At 37.6% G+C, this 13,844-nt stretch overlaps 1 pseudogene; it reads left to right on the forward strand.

The window, feature by feature from the left end:
• The first annotated feature begins 11,144 nt into the window (after positions 1-11,144).
• Positions 11,145-12,384, forward strand: LOC143682919 (14-3-3 protein zeta/delta-like; annotated as a pseudogene).
• Positions 12,385-13,844: the final 1,460 nt, after the last annotated feature.

Raw genomic sequence — 13,844 nt, forward strand, 5'->3', positions numbered from 1 at the left:
TCTGTGACTAATTGTATATTTATTTAGCCACCTATAAAAACCATAATTGATAATGGTGAAGTAAATAAAGGATAAATGCAATAAAATTCTCATTTGAAAGGGTTCTACTCATCCGGGATTGCATGTCCTTCCTGACCTGGAAAGAAAGTGCGTTCCTTGGTCAGCCAATTTGCTACATGGAGCATTTTTTACTCAACAATTATCTTCTAATGGCCACATTCGACAATGACGTTGTGAAGGACTCTTCTTTTGGTGGCTGCCATTTGTTAACAACTCATTGCTTATTGGTGTGGTTTTAGTGTGGAGGGGTAGATTTAGGGATTGAATAATTCCAAGCATTTGCATGCTAGGTTTGGAATTTCTTTTATAACATAACTTCCTCAAAATGTCAGTGGGCATGTTGTTAAATTGCATTTCGTCAATTCTGTAGACTAGTAACAGGAACGTGAGGTCTTATTGAATAATGGTTTCCAGATAAACCTGAGTCTGTAGTTTCAGTTTCTTAGCATCAGGCCTCAATGCTCTGCCTCTTCTTTAACTCTTGGCTTAAGGTTTGTGATGGCACAGAACAATCGGTTGGGACTGGGGGTCACAATTAACACTCCTAGTATCTCTAGATGGCATAGAAATTGCTTTCTACTCTCTGTTGTGTGTGTGTATGTGTGAGAGAGAGCTTTAAGAACACAAAATGTTTAAAGCTCCAAGTTATATATGTATTATAAACTGTATAATGATACAAAGTGCCAACCAGATCAATGAAGAATGCATAATCACTTTGGTTTAGTTAATTCCAATAATTTCAACAAACAGCTCATCTAAAAAATCATCTGACTGGCAGAATGTCTTCAATTTTTATTTTTTAGAATAGAAATTATTTTTCTTGCAGTTAAGGTAACCTGTTGCATTTTCACTGTGCAAGTTTGTGATGTTTGCTCTTGATATGATACTTTCTAAAAATATTTTAAGCCAGTTTTCCTAAAACATAAAAACGAAGCTTACCTATTGTCCCCACACTGTAAAGAGGTGTAAAGCTTTTAAAACATTAATCTTGAGTATGACTACTGAATCATATTGATATTTCTTCTCCATGATCTTTTCCGTGTCTCCCCTATGGATAGGAGAGGAGGAGGGTAGATGTCCCAACTCCCTACTTTCCCCATTGCCGTTATCATTGTCATTGCTGGGGGTTGTTGGTAGCTCCATCCATGGACCATTGAGGCTGGGTGGTGACGGCAAAGGCTGTTCACCTTCCTCGCAGGTGCCGTTATTGGCGGCTGCACAACCAAGTGAGATGACACTGTCAGGCACCTATAAGAGCTGCGGTCACAGCAGGACCATCTCTGACTCTCAGGCAACAGCACAGCAAGTCGAGTCCTCCACTGTCTCTTCAGGTTATTCGATTGGAACTTCTGTCATTTTCCCTTAAAAACATCTGGCTAGCATCTTCTGTCAAGGAGTAGCACTTGAGGTTCTTGAAATTGTCTGGAGAATTATATTCAAGCTTCTATTCTTACTTGCTTTCCTTGCACTAACTTTTCTTGGGATGAAGAATTTGGCTCTTTCAATTTTGTAGAACTCATGGCTATTTGGAATCTCAGCTGTCTTGTATTCTTAGGTGCAGACATAAAACAAGGCTGTGTTCTCTTAATTCTCTGCTTTCAAACAGGCCAGCTTGAATCAGCTAACATATTCCAGCATCCTGACCTTGTCTACTAATTCCCCTAAAGTTCTAGCCTCAGTAGACACACAGCCTGAGTTCATAGTTATGGCCAGCAATAGTTTAAGCCTCTGCTTTTCTATTGCATGGCACAGGTGAACCACTTTCTATCCGGTATTAGGGACGCATTCACTACCCTGTACCCACCTCAACTTGGCCAACTCAGCATTTTAAGATTTGTAAATGACAGCAAATAACTTTCACATTAGCCAGGGTGTTATTAGGTGGAAGAGACAGAAACCTCCATGTAATTATCTTGATTAAAAGGAAAAGAAATGGTATTAATTGGCTTGCAGAACTGCAAGTCCAAGGTTAGACCCCGGCTTGACGCATGGCCACATCCGAACATCTGAGTGCTTTAACAGTGTCACCGGGAATCTCTTTCCCTATTTCTGGCTTTGCTTACTTAGATCTTTCTTCACGTTTAGGCCAGCTCTTCCGTGAGGTGACAGATATGGCCACAGGCAACTCTACCCTTTCCTTTCTTCAAGCAGCTTAGTATTTGCAGTGGAAAAAGCCACCTCTTTTTCCAAAATTTCCAGCAAAAATCCTGGGTCAACTTGGATTGACTTAATTTCGGTCCCAATCTCCAGCTTTAGGCCAATCACTGTGGGCACTCACATCCAGGCTTGGGGCATCCACATGCCCTTGAGGAACGGGATGAGAAGGGTCCTGAAAATAAGAGAAGAAATTCAGTTATTGCGATAGGGCTGCCGGGCAAGCAGACACACCATGCTCACCATCGTGACAGGCAATCGGCCAGGGTCAGAGGAAAGGAGTCTCGCCAGTGCCATCACTTTCTAGCCATTTGGTCTGTTTTGAACATCTCATCTGTATAATGGGGACATTATTACTAAAACTCAGTTATTTTATAACATTTTTGTGATGATAGGGTGAGGTTAAATATAATCTCAGAAGTGATATATAGAAATCAGATATTTTTTAAAAATTTATTTTTATTGAGATATCTCCACTTACCATGCAGTCCATACAAAGTGTACAATCAGTGGCTCACAATATCATCACATAGTTGTGTGTTCATCACCATGATCATTTTTAGAACATTTGCATCACTCCAGAAAAACAAATAAAAATACAAAAGAAAAGAACCCATACATCTCATGCCCGTTACCCCTCCCTCTCATTGACTGCTATAGAAATTAAATATTCTTATTAAAGTACTTTTGGATGATCTTTATAGTAATCTTAGGTTGCTTTTAAAAAGTGTTACTTTTAGTATCAAAATAATATAACTACATAAGCCCACCACCCAGAACAATCATTGTTTTTAAGATTAAAAATATTTCATCTTTCTTGTCCTCCATCCCTCTCTTTCACCCTCCCTTCTTTCTCCTTCTACCTTTCCCTCTCTTTTTCTTTCTCCTTCTCCCTTCCTTCCTTTCTTTCTCCTTTCTATCCTTTATCCCTCTCCCTCTCTTTTCCTTCTTTCTTCACGTTCTCTCTCCCTTTCTTTCTCTCTTTTATTCTCCCACTTCTCTTTCTTTCTAGAATGGTGGTTAGGAGTACAGACTCTAGAGCCTAACCGCTGGAGTTCAAATCCATGGTCCACCCCTTGCTTCCTAGCTATGTAATCCTTAACTATTTAATCTCTCTATGCCTCAGTTTCCTCAGCTGTAAAATGGTACCAACGTGACAGGATTGTCACAAGGATAAAGAAGCTAATATATGTGATCTTCTTAGAACAGTGGGTTTGGTACAAAGGAAATTCTATACATGTTAATTTTTTTTTGAACATTATGAAAAGTATGTATAATTTTTTTCTTCCCCATGAACATTTTCTCATATGGCGACATAATCTTCATAGTTCTCAACTTCAATGGCTGTAAAATTTCATCTAGCAGTCATAATATAATTTTGACTGATATTTCTAACCATTATTCTGGTTGGCCATTTAGATTATTTCTTATTTTCTAACATTATAAATAACACTAAGAGGAGCACACAAGTAATGATTTTCATGGGGTTACCCTTAGCATGGCCATTTCTAAGGCAACTGCTATATAGTGCCAAATGTCTCTCAAAAATAATGACAGTTTGCCATGCCCTTAGCAATATATGGGGGTACAGACTTCATGACATTCTCACTGGCTATAGTATGGTGTCCCGCCCATACCCCTCGGACTGTGCCACTGAAGTGTGCTCAGGTGACTTCCGACTGCTGACACCTGTACCTCTTGTACAGACTGTATCCAGGACTGCTGAAGCATCTCTGTTCAGGTATGTGCCACAGGTCACCAATGCGGGGAACTAACACGCCCCCTGGCAGCACTCAAACCATGAGGGATGGGAGCTGGTGAGGCATGTGCTTTCCACCATTCTCCACGGGACTGAAATCCAATCGCCCTCTGTGGTAGCTGGCTTCATAACACACCCTCCATTGGCAGACCTCCTTTCCTTGTCTCATGCCCCCGCTCTTCTGGCAAGGTGCCCTACCTCACCCAAATAAATCACTTACACTTGAAGCCTCATCTCAGGGTCTACTTCTGGGAAAACCCAAGCTGAAATATCACCACTGGCTTTCTTCACCTAATTTTTTAAACCGGCTAATTTAATAAGAAATGAATTACAATTATTGTTTGTTGTATCAACATAGATAAATCTCAAAACATATTATTAAGTGAGAAAAGCAATATGCATATGTTTTCATATGTCTGAAATATTTAATTATATAAATGATCACAGGGATGCGAGGGTAGGTCAGTGGTAGAATTTTCGCCTGCCACGTGGAAGACCCTGGTTCGATTCCCATCCCATGCACTTCCCCAAAAAACAAACAAGCAAGCAAACAAACAAAAAACCAACCAAGAAAAAAAAATTTCAACAGAATGGTGCTGCAATAATGGGATACTCACACGGAAAAAGAATGAAATGTGACCCTGCCCTAGAGCATACCAAGAAAAAAAAAAGATTATCTAAGGAGATCAAATATATAAAATATTTCCTTCCTTTTGTAAGGAGAACTCCTCCAGTATTTGTAAAGATCCACTCATTTGATACTTAAATAAAAATAACTTTACATACGTAGTAGACAGAAATAGAAAGATCTGACAAAATTAACTAAAAAAATGTAAATTTTGTATGTCAGAGTATTGGAACAAAATTTTCTATATGGGAAGTGATTTACCACTAATTTAAGAAATACTGTATTCTTAGAACATAGAGCTACAAATTAATAGGAAAAAGAGTAAGACCCTAACAGAAAAATGGCAAAAGAACATGAACACAGAATTTTCAAAGGAGGTAAAATGACTACAAGACATGAGAAACTAGTTCATTATTTACTTGCTAGTCAACTTTACTAGTAATCAAATAAAGCATAAAAAAGCAAGAGTCACAATTTCACCTCTATAATTGGCAAAGATTTAAAACAATAACTCTTAAAGCTGATGAGGACACAGACAGACACATAAATTCTCATATGTGCACAGGCCATTGTAGAGAGTTGGCCCCCTTTGATTCAGTAATTTGCCTTCTAAGACTTATTTATAAAGGTTCCATCAGACTGTGGATTTTCTGGTCAGAGTAGAGGCAGGGACATCATACAGACCTTGATTTGAATCTCCTCTCTACATTTTACTGACTATGTAATTTTAGGTAAGTTACTTTTTCCTTCTTTCTGAGCCCATTTCCTCAATGTCTATATAATATGGATAACTATAAGTACCTTATAGACTATCAAAAAGATTTAGCTAAATAATGTGATTAATAAACTTGACATAGGGTTAAACATTCCAAATTGTTTACTTGACAATGATTTTATTGCAAAGAATTTTTTGTAGCACTATATATCATCTTGAAAATTTAGACATTCTCCAAATGCCCAGGATAGGCAAAAAATATTTCAGTACTCTTATCAAAAGAAATGGAAATAATCATTAAAGATATTTTCTAAAAATTCATAATGACAATGAATATATTCACAATAAACTATCGAATGAAAAAATTAGGCTGGGATACAAAGCTGTATAAAATTTAAGATCTCATATATCAAAAAGTATGCTGAAAATATACCAAATGTTAACACTGGTTAGTTCTAGGGTGTAGAATTGTGAAGGACCTATTATCTTTTTATGCTTTTTTATATTTTCGAAGTCTTATATCATTTTGAATAGCATTTATTCAAAATAAGCAAGGAAAGTTAAAAAGGTACTATGATGGAAAAGAGCATAATTTCATTTAAAGTAAGAAACATTACTGACAACATTTATTTGGTTAAAAGAATACATTTAATCCAGCACATATTGATTTTGCTAAGCATATGACATTATCTCATACATTTTTTTGTTTGTATGCTGTATGGTGGGGTCACATTTCATTATTTTTCCATGTGAGTATCCTGTCATTGCAGCATCATCTGTTAAATTTTTGTTTGTTTGTTCTGCTTCTTTGTTGGTTTTGGAAGTGCATGGACCAGGAATCAAGCCCGGGTCTCCCACACAGTAGGCAAGAATTCCACCTCTGAACGACCCTTGCACCCTCTATCTCATGCATTTTAAAATTAATTCTAACTTGCTTGACTTCATGGGTTATTAAACAAATTGAAGACTACCAGAAAGTCAGGGAACCAAGGAACTAGACATGATATTTTAAGCGTGGTGCATCAAGAGAATTCCAGGATAAGGGCTATCTTTAACCTCTAACATTTGTACAGTCATTTCTTCATATATTTATTCATCAAACTTTTGGCCACTTACATGTCAGGTACTGTGTCAAGCATGAGCCACACAGGAATTAAGATGGGAAGTCTCTGTCTTCCAGGGTCTTACAATATTATGAAAAGAAACCTCCCTTAGGAAGGTTGTTATCTAAAAAGGGCTGTGGGTGCTTAAAGGTAGCGGTAACATAACTTGATTATGGTATTTAGCAAAATAGTATCATAAGTAGATTCCAAATTAGGAATTCTAGGGAGTAAAATGAGTGTAAAGCCTGAACTATGTTACTTTAAGTAAAGAAATTTATGGTGGAATAATTTTTTTCCCAGATGTGAGGAAGTCAGAATTGGAGAAGTGATAAGGAGAAAACGATAAACTCACAAGAGCCTTAGTACTGTCCTTAAATTTGTGTTTATTTTGTTTATCTGTTGTTTCTTTCCAGGAGTGAATTGTAATTAGTCATACTGTTTTTTAGACAGATATGAGGGACAAAGATAGTAAAGATTTTCAGGTTTGTGAGTTAATCAAATCCTCCTAGAAAAACAGTGACCGTTCGTTTTCAAATGTCAATGAAGAAAAACAATACAGAAAGCAGCAGTGAGTGAAAATGGAATGGCTTGTTCTCATTTTAAATGGGGAAGATATTTATTTAAAATGCACTAACTGGAGTGTAAAATGCAGAGAAAAGTGTTGTTAGGTAGAGAAAAGATAGTTCTTTATAAAATTTAGGATGAAGGAGGGAAACATAATGGACAGGAATCATTTTAGGATGGTATTAGAAGAGAAAGCTGATTGATGGGAAAGCTGATTGATGGGAAATGTGGATACAAACAATTCATCTTCCAATGAACAAGGAAGATGGATTCTACTTCAAATGTGGGTGAAATGAAACTGGGAGCTATAGCCAAAATAAAATTAGGGCTCAACCAAGGCCTTTTAAGAGGATTTGACGAATGAGTTAGCAGTACGTAGGATGCTTCAAAGTGATAACTGTTATTTATATAGAAAAACATGGTGATGTAGTTTTTTGACCTCTCCCCTCTTGATATTTCTCTAGTATCTTGAGATCTACTTGTTCAAAATGAAGCTCATAAATTTCCCATGCAAAATTAATTGCTATTAATAGTAATGCTAATCTTATAGTCCCCCACATGACAAACTGTTATTCCTTCTTTTCCATTTCCTACATTCAATTGTTTGCCTGATTATCTCGATCCCCCCAGCTAGTCCCTCCTTCCTTCCCATGTCCACCATCACCGCACTGACCTTGGTCCCTTATTTCTTACCTGGGCTCTAAGAACCTTCCGGCTGTTCCCCCACATTGAACCCACACAGTTGATGGGGTGGATCTTCCGACAGCCAGGGATCACATCACTCCTTCTGCTCAAGCCCTTCCCATCGCCCCTTGTTACTTCAGAAGAAAATCAGGAGTTCAAGGCTGCCATAATTTACCTCGGCCTACCTTCCCGGGTTTAGTTCTAATTACTTCCTTATAGTCTTCGTATATCCTAATCAAATGGGACTTCTCACCCATGCACTGACACAACCCACTCGTTTATCGCTTAACATATTTGCCCCTGTGTTCCCTCTGTGGGGGAGATTCTCCCTTCCCCTCTCCCAAGCCATTCAAGATCCATCTTCAAATCCCTCTATGAAGCCCTTGCCTGACTCGTGACACCTTTTGGAGCCTTTCACTCATTTGAACTCTCACCATTTATTTCTACATTTAATTCCAGTTCCTTTATTTTATCTCTTATTAAAACAGCATATGAATTAATATTGTTTCTCTTACTAGATTATCGCCTTTTCCAAAGTAGGGATTTGTGTATTACTCATCTTTGTGGCTCTTTATATAAGATTAATCACTCAATATTGATTGAATGGGATGACTATTAATCAGTGATTAGTACCAAAGCAAAATACTATTTAAAATATGCAATGCATTTGAGCATTCATTTGATTTTTTAAAACTTTTAAATGTGTCAGTTCCTAATGCAGAGTTCTATACAACAAAGTAAGAATTGTCCTCCAGTACTTTCTTTAGGCTTCATGTATCAAGTTCAGACTGTAAATGTTAAATATTACTCCTGAAAATAAAGTGGCATCATCTCCATCCATTGGTCAGCTTGGGAAAATCTGAATAATTCTCAGAAGAGTAGCGACATTAAATAAATGATACATGTTAAACAAAGCCCAGCTGCTTCTCATTTAGAGAGATTTAGGTGGAAAAAAAAGAAGACAGAGCACAGACTGATAATTCAGTCAGCCTTGTTCTGAGATTATTAAAAATAGGTTTTAAAATGCTTTCTATTTGGTATTATGATCACATCTCTTATTTTAATTTTTTTAAAAGACAAACGTCTATTCAACAAACCTATACTGAAATAATTTAACGATTTTATATTTGTCTGGTTTACTAGCCCAACATATTAAAGTTTTAAAATTTTTCTCTCATCAAAAATAGAGGGTTCTAGCTGAATACCACTGAACTCAAACATTAAAACCCCTTGGTTGAAGATTCTTCATAAACCTGAGACGCTTCAAGTGTGTTCTAAATGCGGTAAAGCATTCCTTTGGTAGCTTTAATTATGAATTCCATAAAATAAATGCGAATCTAGTGATTTTGATGGGAATTTAGGAGCCCTGGAAAATGACTTTGGTATGTAATTATATTTGTTTTATCTATTTTGCACCCGGCTTTTCGTGTTATAGCAACACAGGTTCTGGAGTTTTCCGGCATTGTAACCGCATGTGCCGCACACTGCAACCACAGGGAATATTACTTGGTCTGGTATCTTCTTGGGTCCCGGCAAACACCAACTTTTCTGTTTTTGTTTTTGTTTTTTAACTAAGTGGATCTCTTTTAGTGAGCCTCAAAAAAAAAAATTATAGATGAAATGGGATAGTAAGGTAGGTTCGTTCATTTTTACTGAATTGTTCTCAATATCTTGCTGGGTTCAATCCCTGATAAATTTGCATTCCTAGTTCCTCTAGAAAACATGTGACTTGCAGCTGATGGAGAAACAATCATTACCGTCAAGTTTTGTTGCCTGGGCTGGCGGTAGAGGGATGCTACTGGTTCTTTATCACGCTCGAGCCTGTCAAATGCCCAATATCCTCCACCAATCATAGAATGAGATAAACCTCAAGTCACGCCAAAGGCAGGGACTTTTAATTATTGCTTAGCCAGGGTATCAACTTACTCTTATTTTCCTACTTCTTTTGTGGAAATAAACATTTAGCTACAAAGTCACACTGTGACTTGGAAGAAATTAAACATCATATTGCTCTCATAATTTGTTTATATAGAGGATAGAGTAGAGCGTTCAGTTCTGAAGAGGTTTCTTGATATTGAAATTTAGGATCTCCTGGGAAATGCTACCCTCCCCCACTACTGGCCATCTCCGAGTTGTTTTTTATAACATTTCTTTTACAATGTGCGATTTTCCTCTTCATCTTGATTTAGGATTGCAAGTTATTATCAGAACTAGGCTTTTTTTTTTTTTTTTAGCACAAAATGTTGAACAGAAAAGAAGTAGAGCAAATTATTTGGTCAGAGAGCCTCACAAATGACTGTATATTTGGGAATGGAAGATAGTGAGACAACATTAAATTTAATTTGCCATATAAATGTTGAAAAACAATCCCCAAATCTTTAAATTTTCAAAGACCAAGATTAAAGGTTTAAAAGAAACTCATTTTCTCTCTTACACAGGCATAAACCTCCCTTTCAATGTGCTTTGTTCTTGTAATTCTATGATTGATCTATAGGCATTTGCATTTATTGTATTTTTTTCTGTTTATCTTCCTTATTTTATGTTAATCTCCTTTGTGGGCAGGGAGCACTGCCAATCTTGAATTGTGCCAGGTGTTTCTGACTGCTGGGTAAATATTAGTAGATTGAGCCAGGAGGAACTGTTTTCATGGTTGCCAGCCCCCTATACAATTACGCAGCTTTTATCCTAGCTTGCAATCTGCTTCAGTAAGGGCAGGCTCAATGGATGGTAGGCAGTGGGTATAGGATGTGGCATTGTTCTTAAAAATTAGTAAATGTCTATGTCTGTCTTTTGAAACTTGTGCATATATTTTTTGAGGGCAGAGATTGTCTTCAACTATCAACCATTCAACGCATGGTTCATGGTTCAAACATGATAGTTATTCAAAAAATGTTTCTGCGTCTCGATAGTAGCAAGAAGAGTCTCTTTATAGTTGCTTATTTTCTATGATTTCCACGGAGTTGCTGTCCACTCTGTCCCACAAATAGTTTTGTTAATAATTTATGACAGGTTTATGTTACTTCTATTTGAATTTCTGTATTTCCTATGTGGTTTTTATGTTTAGTATTAGGGGAGTAGAGCCAGTTAACATTTAGAGCATTATCTGTTTTCATCTTGAGGTGGCAATATAGGGATGTGGAATTTTTATACAAGTTATAAACGTTTGGTATTATACTTCTGGAACATTGTAGCTTCATAAGGGTCAGTGTTACAATGGCTTCCATGTCTAAGCAGAGAAAATTACCTACAGATTGGTTTGTCCTGGTGGGGGATAAAAGAGATAGTTGGTTCCATCACAAATATAGTCATTGTGAGTCTATGGAACTAATAAAGTAACAATTACATCCTAAAAAAAAGTTAAAGTCCTAGAATCACCCAGGGCACCCTCAGGCAGTCTTCATGTGTCTCCCCAGAATTCAATGGTTGTTTTCACCAGAAGGAATCAGTCATTCAGCCTCATGGCTGCCATGGCCCAGAGACTGCTGAGCCCCATCTGTCTGCAGCCACATACCCTGGACAACAGACCAACCAGTCATGGATAAAAACGAGCTGGTGCAAAAGGCCACACTGGCCAAGCAGGCTGAGCCATATGCTACCGTGGCAGCCTTGCGTGAGCAAGGAGCTGAGTTATCCAATAAGAAGAGGAATCTTCTCTTAGTTGCTTATAATAATGTTGTGAAATCTTGTAGGTCACCTCAGAGGGTTGTCTCAAGTACTAAGCAAAAGACGGAAGGTGCTGAGAAAAAACAACAGATGGCTTGAGAATACAGAGAGAAAATTGAGGCTGAGCTAAGAGATATCTGCAATGATGTACTGTCTCACAAGCAGAGAGCAAAGCCCTCTATTTGAAAATGAAAAGAGACTGCTAGCATTATTTGGCTGAGGTTCCTGTTTGTGGTGGTTTGAAGCTGTTGAGTACCTCAGAAAAGGCCCTTTCTCTTAATCCATCTTGTGGTTGCAGACCTATTGTGGGTGGGACCTTTTGTTTCAATTGAGATGTGACCCACCTTTAATCCTTTACTGAAGCCCTTATCATTATAAGAGACAGAGCAGTTTGGAGAGAGCTCAGAGAGCAATTCCCCAGAGATATTAAGAGACAACCTCCAAGTGCTATGAGAGAAATCCACTGGCATCAGAAGCTGAAAGCAATGGAACCCAGGAGCGAAGAACCAGCAGATGCCAGCCACGGGCCTTCCCATGTGTCCCAGGAACCCTGGAGGCCAGCAGCCTTTCTCAGAGAAAGTATCTTCCTCTTGATGCCTTAATTTGGACATTTTCACACCCTGAGAACTGTAAATTGTAAACTAATAAAACCCATTGTTAAAAGCCAACCCATTTGTGGTATATTGCATGCCAGCAGCTTTAGGAAACTGAAACACTGCTGGTGATAACAACAAAGGAATTGTGGATCAGTCACAACAAGCATACCAAGAAGATCTGAAATCAGCCAAAGGAAAAGCAACCAATGCATCCTATCAGAATGAGTCTAGCTCTTACTTTTTCTGTGTTCTATTATGAAATTCTGAAATACCTGGAGAAAGCCTGCTCTCTTGCAAGGACAGCTTTTGATGAAGCCATTGCTGAGCTTGATGCAGTAAATGAAGATTCCTACAAAGACAGCAGGCTAATAATGCAGCTTCTTAGGGACAGCTTGACATTGTGGACATTGGAATCCCCAGGAGACGAAGCTGAGGCAGGAGAAGGAGGGAAAAATTAACCGGCCTTCCAACTTTTGTCTGCTTCATTCTAAAATTTACACAGTAGACCATTTGCTGTCCACTCCGTCCCACAAATAGTTTTGTTTACAGTTTATGACAGGTTTATGTTACTTCTATTTGAATTTCTGTATTTCCTATGTGGTTTTTATGTTTAGTATTAGGGGAGTAGAGCCAGTTAACATTTAAAGCATTATCTGTTTTCATCTTGAGGTGGCAATATAGGGATGTGGAATTTTTGTACAAGTTATAAACGTTTGGCATTGTACTTTTGGAACATTGTAGCTTCATAAGGGTCAGTGTTAAAACGGCTTCCATGTCTAAGCAAAGAAAATTGCCCACAGATTGGTTTGTCCTGGTGGGGGATAAAAGAGATAATTGGTTCCAGTCACAAGTATAGCCATTATGAGTACTTTAAGGTTTGGAGCACTTTCAAGGCGGTGGTAGAAGTAGACATCCCATGGATATTACGTATTGAGCCATGTGTGTCTGCAGAATACACAATCTTAAGGTGAACACCTTTGGCTGAAGCTGCGGAAATATTCATTTAGATAGAGTTGTGACCCAATTTGCTCTGGGGAAAGGTAGAAATGGTTCACATTCCAGTTTCTATAAAGTTACCTACCGTTTGCTTTCATTATTTTTGTCCTGCTCATTTTATTTGTATTTAAATGTTCTAGGCAACCTAAAAGCAATTGTACAAGTAATGCAACACTTTAAAAATGAGCTAGTTGATATCTATTATTTCATGCATATCAAATGCAGCAGTAAAACAAAAAAACCATGTATTTAACATTTTTTAGGCTTTTTGCTTTTGTGGTTTTTTTTTAAAATAAACTTGCCTAACATGCATGTGCTGTAAAAATGGTTAACAAGAAAGTAACTTGATGATGGCTAGCTTTGTTTAATGTCTTATGGAATTTTCATGAACAATCCAAGCATAACTGTTAAGACCACGTGTTTTAAGTTCATGTAAGTGGAATAAAAGTTTTATGAATAGACTTTTCAACTACTTTCTCTACAGCTTTTCATGTTAATTAGTCTTTTGGTTGTGAAACTTCTCTAAGAGAAATTATACATATTTGGAACTTCATTCCTTATTCTCTTTTGGCGGCTAATGGGCTTTTACCAAGTTTAAATAAGAACTTCATCATAATGACAAAAATATTATTCAACTAACTCCTGCACCCAACCATGCCACATTCTCCTTTTCCTCCCTCCTTCCTGCCCCCAAATCAATTGGGTATGGTGGGGGGGAGGTTTCAATTGGATAGAAGTAAGGTGCTTCATTTAAATTGTTGGTATATGGTATTTTCTAACTTAGGAAGACACAAACCACAACGTTCTTGGCCTGTTATGATGTTGGGTAGCATTAACTGTAAGTTTTGTGCTTCCACTTTTGGTTTTTAAGAATTTCTTAACACTCTTATAGCCTGCCTTCAATTTCAGTCCTTCATTCATT

Source organism: Tamandua tetradactyla, chromosome 5, assembly GCF_023851605.1.
Source record: "Tamandua tetradactyla isolate mTamTet1 chromosome 5, mTamTet1.pri, whole genome shotgun sequence".
Taxonomy (NCBI): domain Eukaryota; kingdom Metazoa; phylum Chordata; class Mammalia; order Pilosa; family Myrmecophagidae; genus Tamandua; species Tamandua tetradactyla.